The 13223-nt window shown below is 36.9% G+C and overlaps 1 long non-coding RNA gene across 2 annotated transcripts in view; it reads right to left on the reverse strand.

Annotated features, from left to right (window-relative positions):
• The window catches only part of LOC112533151, an 88082-nt gene extending 79534 nt beyond the window's left edge, over nt 1-8548 (reverse strand). For both annotated transcript variants that reach the window (XR_005842607.2, XR_006932269.1), the window contains exon 1: nt 7814-8548. This is a non-coding gene — a long non-coding RNA (uncharacterized LOC112533151). The remainder of the gene's footprint in view (nt 1-7813) is intronic.
• Nucleotides 8549-13223: the final 4675 nt, after the last annotated feature.

Here is a 13223-nt window from a genome sequence, read left to right on the forward strand (position 1 = left end):
ATACATTAGGTTGCATTATAGCTGCTACAGTTGGAAGTTAAAGGTGAAACTATTGTTAATTCTGAACACTCCATCTAATGGAAACCTTTCTAAGATTACTATATGCATAAAAATACAGTAAGTCAAATCTCTCAAGTAATTTCTGTATGTCAGACTTCCCAAATAAGCTCTTGTACAAAGATATAATGAATTTTAATTGCATATAGAAAATGTCTGAATTCTAACCACAGGTATAACATGCTGTGCCAGCTATTTCAAACCTGCTTTTTTCTGTCCCTTGCATTTCATTTTGATCACTCTGTTAAGAATAAGCTCATATGCACAAAGAGAATCATTTTTCTTTTAAATTATTAATTAAAAGATTAATGTACACCTTCAGATCTCCCATAAGAGCAATGTTCCAATATCTGTACAGCTTTTAATGAGGTGAGCAAGAGAGATCCAAAAACTGTTATTTTCTGAGGTCATATTTTTGATGTTAATAAGAAAATTTAACATGCAGTGAAGTACAAGCCTTAAACCTGCTCGGAAGTATCACAGGCACTAGGCTGAGACATGGAAATAGCCAGTAACAGAACTGCAGAGAAATGGCTAGAAATGAGAACTGTTCTGCTGGACCCCCCAGGTCTCCCAGAACTCGTCCTTCATCAAGTATTCAAATTAGAGATTGCTGTACCACACCATCCCCATATCATGGGTTCACTGTTTCTACAGGGGAAATTAAATAAATCTACTTCATTTTAACTGATCAGATATGCAAAATACTCTATTTGTTTTAAGAGTCAAACCTTCCAGATCAAGAGCCCCAGTTTGTGGTATGTATAACACTGCATGTCCACCTTCAAATCACCCAAGCAGCAGCGTTCTCCCAGTCCTGCCATGCCAACTCAGAGGCCAATGCTAAACATGCTTTTTTATTATCATTATTTTGTTTGTGATTTCCCTTTTGAAACATATATTGACTTCACAACCACCCCAAGGCCATCTGGTATCAGACTGCCCTTATAAGTATATCTGTCCATCCCCATAGTAGTACCTGGCTTTAGTTCAGAGCTAGGAAAGCTGACAGAAAAAAAGGCAAAGCAGATATTAGACAATAAAGATATAAATAAGCTTGTAGATATGTTGCAGTTCTTAGGTTCCTTTTCTCCTCATTTCTCTGTCAAATGGTTTTGTTTTGTTTTTTTTGTTTGTTTGTTTGTTTGTTTTTTCATTTTAAAGGACACATTTTAAACTGCCCCAAAACAAGTAATTGAAAACTCATTTTTTCCTGCATTACAATTAGTCGAAACACAGCGCAGCTTTGTGTCACTCTCCTGTGAGAATCCAGAGAGTATTAAATAACCTTATTTTCAACATGCATCATTTTAAATTGTGTAAGCAACAGATGTGAACAGACATTTTATCTATTCTGATTTGTGTGTTCTTAAGTGTTTTACTTCTAGTTGTAGAACCTCTGAAACAGAGGCTTTATGTAAGAAATTACATAAACAGCAGATAGTTAAATTCACCACAGGAAAGAAAGACAAGAAGAAATAAATATGATAATAGGATGATTTAAAACAGCATGATCTCTTGATTGCAGTCTAAATATTAATACCACTGTGTTTACTGTCCTTGGGCACAGAGAGAAGGAGAGGCTGGGGATGACGGACTGCAGCCAGCCTTCCTGGAGCTCAGCACCCAGGGAGAAGGGCCACTATTAATGAGCTGTGGGCAGGATACGGTTTGCCAATTCCTGCCTCGCAGAAAGTACAAGGACATAATTAATGACACACTATCACTTATCTGATAATGTATACGGCTCCTTGCCATTGAATGAAAAATATTTTGCTGCCCTTAGGTTGCTCTGGTTGTTTTGAAAGCTGAGAGTTATTACATATTAACCAGTGTTTTGTTTCCAAGCTTATTCCACTGTAGAAAAGAAACATTTTTAAAATACTTTATCAGACATGTCTTCGGCTGAACTCAGATCTTCATTTACTTCAAGATAAAGAGCACCTTTTCTTTATCTTCTGCTACAAGAAATTCCTATTCTGCCATGAACACATCTGTTAAATCACTAATTAGAGCTATTAGCCTTAAATGTCTTTTGAATTTTGTACATTCAGTCAGCACCCATCCCAAACTGTGCTTTGATCCTTAATGCAAATGTAAGAAGCATCCTAACTTCTCCCTGTGAGGAACGCAGTCCTGTCACTTTGACTTTATGGCTGATGCTGCCTGGGGTTAATGTGCTACTGCTCCCAGAAGGAATAAAGGAATAGGCCATGTTTTGCTGAGAAAGACAATTAGAACCACAGTCCTTACAAAGTCTTGAATTCTAAATGTTCTATTTGGTATTTCAAATATTTTCTTTTGCACTGTATTATAAAAAGGTAATTATTTGCATATTTTATTGTCCATATATGAAATGCAACATTTCATTCCTCTTCCATTAAGAATATCTGTATGGATGATTTATTTCAAAAAGGTTCCTTAGAGAACACTTTGTTAGACAACAATTATAAATTAAAGAACAGTTATAATTTATACTGAGTTATGGATTTTTATGGCCTGACACTTTATTAGAGCTACTCCCCACAGAGCCTCTTTTTGTAATCAAAATGACAACTCATATCATCAGTGGTAAATATTGTTTGAAATCTACCACGATACTTCTTTGACAGGGGCAGAGTCAAATTTAAATGTACAGCCTGTGCCAACAGTTCAAAAATCAATGGCAAAGCTCATCAAATTCAGAGTACTTCTGATTAGGACAAGAGAGATGTAAATGAGTAAGTAAATGCTTCAAGTGACATTTTTATACTGTTATGAAAATCAATCCACTCCTTTGTGGATTTGCTGTTCTGGGGTGAGATCCTGCCTTCCAGTGCTGATGATGCACTCCTTTCAATCCGTCCTTAACACTAAACCCATAGGGAGCCCAAGGAGCATCTCTTCTCCAGCAACATGCACACCAGTGTCTATGCTTCGATTTCTACTTGCTCTTCTGTGGTGTCTCCAGCCCTCCCTTCTGCACAGAGAAACTAATATAGTCACAGATGAAATTATTCACCTTTGCAAGATGTGCTTATATCAAAATGGTTATGGCATTTTTTTACAATGGTGTTCAGGATTCAAGTCCCTACAACAAAAGCTATGAATTCAGTCCGACAATTTTCACCAAGTCCTCTAATAACTGTGTCACTTGTCAGAGATAGACAGTGTTTCTTTACTTTGAAACAAACTCAGTCTTCTCAGTGTATAACTCAGATACTTAGTAAACCGAACCCTCCCAAGGACCTATGCATGGTTCACACACTTCTCTTCTGGCCTCTCAGGTCCAACAAAGCTTGGATAGGGACTTCATAGTTCTGAACAAAGACATGAGAGCAAGTGAACTGTACACATGGCAACTTTAACCTTCAGTCATTTACAGGTTCAAGTAGACCTCATATGCTTGCTCTCATTTCAGTTCCTAATAAATTTTAGTGCTGTCTATCTGTCTGCATAAGTGTTTCAATTCAGTGCTGTCCGTCCTGCAGAAGTGATTCTGTCTGTGACACAAGTGCAAAGGAGAGAAGTTCAGATATATTGCATATGATTTTTAATGCAAATGTATGTGACTTGAAAGGCATTTTTGATTCCTCATTCTGTAACTACACAGCTAGTTCACATGCATCTGTAAGAACGTCACTTCTTCCCCAGTGAATTGAAGAAAGCAGTTTCATAGCTCAGTAAAACACATTAAAGTTTGTATTCAGAGTGAAAACAAAAGTCAAAAACAAACAAAAAAAAGTGAACAGGACTGCTGTTACCAAATCTGTAGAGGATTTCCTTTTTTCTGCTTTTGGAATTCAGTTCTCAACTCTTGCTGTTCACAATTACCTTGTACCTTGCAAACAAAGAGTTGCAGTACCTTGAATTGTATTTTCCCTGCCAGTAGTGGTTCAGTTCTTAGGGTGATAATTTCATGTATCTATATCTGGAGAGCAATTTGAATTGTGGGAATTACTTTGAAAAAAATATATATATATAAATGAAATACAAATGATGAAATGACAGTATTCAAATACATAGTGAAAAAAAAAAAAAGAATGTACTGAAAATCTTTTATACATTTTCTCTCATGATTACATAATTCTTACACTAACCCTGTTGCCTACATCTTCACATTTTCGAGAGGTGTGAATTTGACAGATCAGATGTCAGTTCAGAAAAAGTACACTACAACTTGCAAAAGGTTGGAAGCCATTCTGGCTACACCGATTAAAAATGACACATATTTGGAACATGCCAGTTTAAAATGACAACAAAGGAAAGTATGGAGACATGGATGTTGTGATTGACAGATAGGTGGTACACAATCCTAAACTAATACTTAAACTGGAAGCTGACATAGTGGAGTAAAACAAAAAATGCTGTATTTTATGTGAAATGCTACCTTTCACTACGGCCTGTACTGAAAGTTCAGAGAATACTTTGCCATGTTGTTTATAGCAAATACACAAAATACACTCCAAACTCTTTGTAAGTACCTTCTTTATAACCCAAACCATACAAACAAAAATCATCTCAATTTTTAATTATGTGTTTCTATTTACCACATCAGTCCCAAATTTCTGAATGTGTAACCACAGCACAGTTCTCTACAACTGAGACTGCCATATTTCACAGTTAAGTTTGCCAAAACCAAAATACCTTCTCCACTCACCCCCTTTCACTTCATCTCAGTGTCTTTAACTTCCCTCCCTGCACCTTTACTTCCTCCTCACCTTTATTTCCAAACATCCATTTCCTTGACCACATTCCATATATTCATAAATCCATATGTCACCTATTTCTCTTTTTCTTCCCCAGCTTTTTCAGACATCACCACCAGGCTGCCTAACCCATGCTGCTGAAGAAGTTTCTGATGTGGGTTTGGGGTAATGTGGGACACTGGCAAGGAGACTTCACATGCCAGTGACAAACAGATGGGCAATCTGACCACTCTTCTGTATCATTTACTTTTCCCTGTATCCTCGTATCCTTTCCTCACGGCAAAGAGAATTAATTGTTCAGCATGCTACAAATTGGGTGAGCCTTCTCTTGAGTTTAGAGCTGCCACGTAAAACAGCCTCATGGATCAGATCAACACTGCATATGTGTGCAAAATAACTCTATGAAATGTCCTTGTAAACATAATTACAAGCCTGTGATAGCTCTTCTTTACATCCTATCCCACTCACAGAAATTAGAAATCTTTTTTAACTCCTTAGGACATTTCTATTTGGTAACTCCCATGTCTTTTTATGTTATTGTTTGTCCCTAGTGCCAGCACTGATCTTGCTAAAACAGAATAGGCCTTCCTAAAACAGTATAAAGTCTCCAAATCAAATCTGAGATAGAAGAACACAAAGCTTAACTTAGAGAATTCAGTATGAAACATAATCCCTACATTCTATTTCTTATCTGAGAAACATAAAAGTAAATATTATAAGTAGAAGTCACTTTCAAATACTAGAATGCAAAGCTATCGACTCAGAACTAGTAGTTTTGATCTGTAAAAAAATGTTCATATTCTTTTCTCTTGTTAAAGAATCTTTCTTTCATCTTGTTCACTCATCTTCCTGCTCCTCAGTTTAACATCCAAAAAAAATATAAAGAAAGGAATAGACATGAAAAATACATCTACTTTGCCCTGCTTGAGCAAATGTTAATCAACAAGTAATATGTGCAATGTTTTGCTCCATCACCACATGCTCTGTGCTAAGGCCACATGTTTTCCAGGGGATTATCAAATACTAAAAATCAGAACACAGATATTCTTTTTGCAATAAAAAAATCCAAAATATGCAAGAAGTGCAGTCACTTCTCTTTAGGAAAGGAAATGAGCATGATCCCGTGATGAAATATATTTCCACAAAAGGCAGAAAATCTGATAGCCAATTTACCTATTTTGGTTAGATCTATTTTAATATTCCACGATTATTATTTAATGTACAAATTTTATGAAGGCAGTAGAAAAGCAGCTGTTAAGATTCACTTACAGCGCAATGAACTGCAGTGTAGAAATCTCCAGTTTCTCATGTGACACTTTGAATAGCAGCTTATGTACAACAACAGTCTAGGAGATAATTGGGTAAGCCATTAATTTCTCTGACAGGTACATTAGACTTCACTGAATTAAAAAATTACAAGGTGAAGTGGCTACCAAAAATGCAGTTCTACCCTTTACTCGATGTAAAAGTGCATTTCCTCCCCTCTTTGTACCAGTACTAGCATCTGTGTGTGCATCAAGCCTCCTGATCCAGTTATGAGCTCTTCGTTCTTTTTTCTATTTTGGATGCTTCTTCTACACAAACTCCTGAGTACTTACTTCAACATCTTCTCATACAGGACAGAAGCATCTTTTGAGAGGAACCACCAGACAAAATAAGAGATTTTAAAGCCACAAGGGAAATTCACCAGAGCAGCTTTACTGTCTGCAAATAAACTGTTTTAAAAACCCCTCTATTTTTGGAAGCTGAGTTCTTTCCTGCAGAAAAAATCATGGGCTGCTGAGTGTCCCAGACACAGCATCAGAACAAAGAGTCAGGATCACAACTGTAAGCCTGTATTTCGGTATTTTGAGCACTGGAAAATGAAAGGGTTTCCTGTACTTGCAAATTGTTTTTCCAACAAGGGAGTAGAATTCAATAAGCTCTTTAGTTGTACAACTACTACTATTACACTTCTTATTTACTCTTTGCAATCATATTTTCAGTAAAACCCCTATATGTAAGACAAAGGCTTTTACAACTCTTTTTTTAGTCATCTCCTACAATCCGACTCTTTCAAGACTGTCTTTTTTTCATTCTGTAAGTGACATTTACTGCAATTCTTCATAAACCCTCGAGAATTGGATTCCTTGCCCCTGGAATCGAATAAAATATGTGCACAGACTGTCAGCAGGTCACATGTATCCTGCCAACCTACATCTAATAGATTTTTCACTTTTCATCAGTGGATTTCAAGACAGTATGTAGTCTGCCAAATTTACTAAAAAGCTTGCTACAGTATCGCACTTTCAAAATGTGCAATCTGTCAAAGCCACAGCTCAAAATGTCTGCTACAATGAGAGTCTTTGAAAAATCTGCTACGGTGTTGGCATTCATTCAGAAAATAATGAGTATATCAACAGAGAAGGAGGGGAAAGGAAATAAGTTGTTGGGGGGAGGGAAAGAAAGAAAGAAGAAAGATGAATCCTAAATGCAATTTGTTAGAATCTGAAGAAACTACAGGAATTCTTTATGCAAGTACAATCCAATTTAATATGAATTCCTCTAAGAAGACAGCACGTTAATAAATAGTCTATAAGCACTGATGAAAAGATCATTTATCACAGATTTGACCACAACCATACATAGCAAACCTCAGCATTGATCCAAACACAGAATACATGTAACAGACATTATAAGACAGCAAACTTTCTTGCATCTCTACTGAGTATTATGGGATTCTATATATGGAGAAAATCATAACAGATAGGTGGAGGGAATAAGGTTGCTCAATGTGTTAAGTGAAATATGAAGGAACCTGAAGTAATTCCAGGAGATCCATTAATAAAGACGAACTTCAATGTCAAAAATGAGAACACTGACAATGAAATAACCATGAGAAATGCAACTCCAGAACTTTCCTTGCCTGTTTTTCTACATCTTGTATTTTAGAAAACATACATCTATATTCAAATTATGCAAAAAAATAAAAATAAAAATAAAACCACACACAGAAGGAGGAGGAAGAAAGAGCATTCCAAAACCAAGAACATATTTGAATATTAGAAACAGGATTTCTTTGTACCTACTTGAATGGCTGACAATAATGTATGTTTTCCTGAACATGATTTTGAGCTAGTGACAGGACTGCAGTAGAATTTTGAATTCAAAGCACTACGGAAGAGCTGCTTCATGTCTTGCCAGGTATCTCCTTCATGGTTCAATCTGCTTCCTGTTTCCAGGTTTATACATTGTTTTACTTTGCAATGTTCTGATTGGTTCCTGCTGCAGCATGTAGTGATTTTACCTTGCAATTAGGACACTGTTGTTTCAGTAGTCTCTCTCTCTCATTAGAGTTAGGAGTGTTCAAAAGGCTGCAAACTTATCTTCAGCAGCTGAAACTTAAAGCCAGATGTCTGCCCTAGTGGTTTGGTGGAATTTTCTAAGGAAATTTCCAAATTGTCTCTATCTATCAATGTTTGATTAACAGCACAGAGCAGTCTCAGAGAAAACTCTGCTTCCACATAAAATGGGTTTTGCTTGAAATTGTTTTCAAGACCTGACAAGCTTCTGTACTGATGTGAGCAACTGTGATCTGTCACAGTCTTTTCCACACTTAAATTGTTTGTTCCCACTTGAGTTTCTCTACTTCTCTAAAGATGCATGTCAATACACAAGAGGATGGCCAACATGCCTGTAGATATTCTTTGCAAAACAACCCCTCTATGTTTTGTCTTTAAAACTCTGGAAAATAAGTAGTAATTTGAGAATCAAACCTTTTCTTGGAGTGTAGATGATTAAAAAAAAAAAAAAAAGCAAACTATATAAAGAGAATAATCAAAAACTAAGAAAAACACACTTGATCTGTTCCTTTGAAAACAAAGCCTACACCAAGCCTCAAGGAGTTTTGTGCTTGCCAGAAGACTGCAGGCTGGATCTATTCCTTTCCTTTATCTTAGAGAAGGAATCTCATCCAAATTAGCTTTTGATAATGTACAAGATCAAGGGAGAAAATTATACGTAGGACACTTAAGATTATAAAATTTTCCTCTCTAAAGCGATCTTTTGTTTCACTGGATAACTAACCTCCTGTTTTCAGTAGAACTGTATGGTTGCATATTCTGAAAGGAGAGTAATGTAGCTGAGCTGGCCCAGTTCCATACAGAGTTAACAGAAGCAGGATTGTACCTGGGTCTCAGTCTGGCAGGGACAGAAGTGCTTTTGTTTTGCTGCAGTGGAATCCTGTAGAAAGGTTAAGTAGCGGAGAGATACCAGAAACAGAGAAGTAGTAATAAGACATAGGCAACGTGTGCAGTACACCAGGATGTGTATGCAAACCATGGAGATCTGCAATTTTAGGCACCTAATTTAACCAGCTGTTCTCACTTTCAGCCAATAGAAAAGAGAAAGGGGCTTTTACTAAAGGGAATTCTAGAGTACAAAGCAAAGATTCCTGCTCTGAACTGCCCCTGGAGCTTTCTTGATCACTTCTTGCACAGAATGTACAAGGAGAATGGAGAGAAGAGCCAGCTACCTTAAAAAGCAAAAATAATTGTTGGTGTAAATACCCACTTTTTTTGGTTTGCTTTTTATTCTTATAGATACTAAAGATTTCTAAGACAAGGCATCTGTTTTATGTATCATCTAAAGTAATCATTTCTCTTCTGGCTTGTGAGATAAACCAGTCCAGGGAAGTTTTTCAGAATGGTTGTCTTGAAAGTTAGTAGCATCCCAACACTTTTTTTTTTCTTCTTTCTTAAAAAAAAAAAAAAACGGAAGAAAGTACTTTAAGAAATAAACTTTTGATCACTTTGATTGCAACTGACTCAATCACAGACTGCACACAGTTTTAAGAGAAGGTAATTAGAGTAGAATGATTAATGCATACTTAGATTAAAAGAAGTTGACTGATTTGTAAGTACCTATGAATAAACTGATGTTCCTCATGGGTTTTTTGAGGATTAAAAACGAATATTTACAGAAAGTAAGAAATTATTTCGAGCCATTTACACATTATGAAAAGTAGAAACACAGAATATGCTCCCTATCAGAAGGTCACTGGTGTATTTTATTAAGTTATCTATATCAGATAAACCATCATCCTGTTACTTCAGCCCAAGATGTGCAGTGGGCAGTGATGGGATAAGTACAAATATGGAGAAAGCCTACTCCTAATTAGGACAACATGATTCTCCAAAATATATATATATATATAATTGTAACTGAAACTTTTATTTCTTCAGAGCAGGGGAATTTCACAGAAGCATATCAGATGTGAAGACAGGCAGATGCTACAAAACAGGCTATGGCAAGCCTTGACAGCTGAGAATATCGAGCTGAACAACCACCACACACAGAGACCTATACGCAAATGATGTTTTGTACTTACTGTTACAGTACATATCAGTCTCAAATGATAACCTCATTATTATCAAATAGATATGTAATAGATATTGCATTAGTACGTTTGCCTGCATTTCCCAAGTGCAAGTACATAAAAATTGTTTTGGAAATTCGTAACAAGTGTTGAAAGTGTATTTTCCATAACTGACTGATGCCTATAAGCAATCTTGGAAGTAAAATTTTATTCTTCATTATAAATATTTTTTCAAATGCTTCCTTTCACATTTGTGCATACAATCATGAAGTTCATTGTGCACTGCCATATTTTGAAACACACAGGACTCACAGGCATCCTGGTGTGTATATTCTCCTTATCTACAGAGAGTTCATTTCACATGTTATGCTATTTATTGGCAGGGTTTCCATGTGGGGGTTCCGTCGGACACTGTTGGCTCCCTGCTCACATCCAGGCTCAGTGCCACCTCCAGCAGTCACAGCAAACTCTCCTTTGGCAGCAAGTGACTGTATGGACATTCCCGGCCACACTTCCCCAGGGCTAGCCTCATGGGATGGGAAGCAGCATCTTTCCTCAGCTCCCAGTATGCGCTAGAAGAAACAACCTCCTTCCCAGCCTATAAGCCTTGTTTCTAGCACTACCAGCCAGATTTACAATATTTTCCCTTGAGGGGACTTTTAGCATCAGATGTGCCAGGATATTCATTAAAAGGCAACATTGACTTAACAGCTCAAATCTCTGGCAGTTTTCCCTCAGAAAAACTGGCAAGATGGATTCCAGGCTGCTCTTCCCTTTACACAATGCTTCTGTGCTTCCTACACATACAACTGACTTACAAGGCTGCCTTAAACTTGTGTTACCCTTCCCACTTGAACAAGATGTCAGATTTAATGCCTGCTAATAATAAAGTATTCTGGTGATTTGGAGCATGGCAACTGATACACAGCTCAGTTTGCACCACTAAATTCAGTGCAAATTGTGAGAGGACAAAAATTGTGAACATAAACTCTGAATTGGAAAAAGAATGTTTCCTGTTTTGGGGTTTTTGTTTGTTTGTTTGTTTGGTTTTGTTTGTGTGTTTTTTTTAATAAATGAGTGAATGTGGTGTTAATAAACACCCCCTGGTCATGGTCAAGACAGTGCAAAGGCTGTGGGCTGGGATTCCTGAATTTCTACATTGTTTAAACATTCTTGCTTTTAAGGGGTTGGAGAGGTTGAGTGAGTTGGGGTTGTCTGTCTTGGAGATGAGATGAGAATGCCCTAGGGACACTTTACTGTTGTCTTCCAATATACAGAAGGAACTTATACGAAAGATGGAGAAAGACTTTTTAGCAGGACCTCCAGCGACAAGGCAAGTGGCAATGTTTTTAAACTGAAGAAGGGTGTACTTAGGTTGGATTTAAGAAACAAATTTTTCAGGATGAGGATGGTGGGACACTGGAAGGGCTGTTGAAGTTGTAAATGCCCCATCATTGAAAGTGTTCAAGATTAGATTGGATGGGGCTTTAAGAAATGTGATCCAGTGAAAGGTGTCCTTTCTTATGGCAAAGAAGTTGGGCTAGGTGGTCATTAAATATGCCTTCCAACACAAACCGTTCTATCATTCTACAGTACTTACTCAGCCATTGTCACAAAGCAACAAAATGTAATGGAATATTGTTAAAAGGTTCAGCCTCTACTGCCATATCACCATCTTCCTCTGACTTTGTGGGCCAACATAATAACATAGGAGGTGTTACTTTTGGAGTAGCCCTCTTTTTTTATTCTTTTTTTAATTTTTCTTTTTAATTATTATTATTATTAAACAAATCAGCTCTTTTTCTGGCTACAGAAGTTGTACAGCAACTGGATCAGAATGTGATCCAGGCCCTTTATATCACCTACATAGTTGATTCATAAAAGTGTTCATAGAAATGCGCCCAAGTTTATGAAATGAGATTTTTACTGAGACCTAAGATTTGGCTTAATTTTAATGATTACTTATAAAATATTATTAAGATATGAAGTAGCCACTCTGTCACCAGTCAGAGATTGACCAGTCAGAGAAGTCAGAGATCTCTGACTTCTACTAAGAACTGAGATACAGAAAAAAGCTATAGTTTGAAATAGGCATGACACTAGTAGTTGAGAAGGCATACACTTGAAAGGTAGTAAAGAACTGAAAATGCGCCTTTTGAATAGAAAGAGAATGTATGTGGCACTAAAAAGAATTGTATGTAGCACCCATACATTTCAGAATTGAGGTTTCAACACTGAACTTGCATCAATTTTATCCTTGCAAGCGTCTATACATGACACTAATTCCTCTGTGCAACAAAGCAGACTGCTCTGCTATGCCAGTGTATCTTTCTCTCTACATATAAATACCTTCTTTACGCAGAAGTTCAGATGACTGAGGGTTTCAGTGTGAAAGTTACAATAGGAAGTTAGGCCGTAGGCAGCAAGTTTGAACAAAGCAGTTGGAGCAAGACTGCATTTAACAGTATTTTCCTACCCTATCCCCTTGAAATTTCAGAACAGAAGATGTATACATTCATTCTGGCTCCCAATTAATGAAAGGTTTTCAGGAAATAAAATTCTTGCTCTGTATGAAGCTTTGTGCAAGAGTTGGGCTGGTCAGATATTTCAGAGGAAATAGAATAAACTCTCATAGAGGGATAGCTATGTGTAGGTCACCCGTTGAGTTAAAAACAAAAAGCCAAACCACAAGTCAGCCCAAAAGGATGTTGAAAAGGGGGCTCCTGCAGGCTTGTTTTGCATTTTCATCCCTTAAATATATATGTATATATATATATATATATAATTTTTTTTTTTTCCAAAAAAAAAGGCAGTATGACTTCTTTGATTTTTGGTGGCAAAAGAAAAGATACGAATTAACAGTAAGGAGGAAAAGCAGCTGAACTTCCTAAGGCACTGCAAAAATCATGTAATTTTTGGCATTTACAGAGATGAGCTAGCTTGCTTAAAAACATAGACATATTAGAGGTTGCTTTGCAGATTACTGTTTCTCAGTTCCTTTGTGTAACTGTGCCAATGAAATACTCAGCTAGTTGGATTAAAGCCTCTGAAAAGTACTGCAATTTGAGACTGAAAGCCAGACTGGGCCCTGTTCTGAACCAGCATCTCAAGTTTCCAAGCAT

The sequence above is a fragment of the Gallus gallus genome, chromosome 1 (genome assembly GCF_016699485.2).
Source record: "Gallus gallus isolate bGalGal1 chromosome 1, bGalGal1.mat.broiler.GRCg7b, whole genome shotgun sequence".
NCBI classification, from domain to species: domain Eukaryota; kingdom Metazoa; phylum Chordata; class Aves; order Galliformes; family Phasianidae; genus Gallus; species Gallus gallus.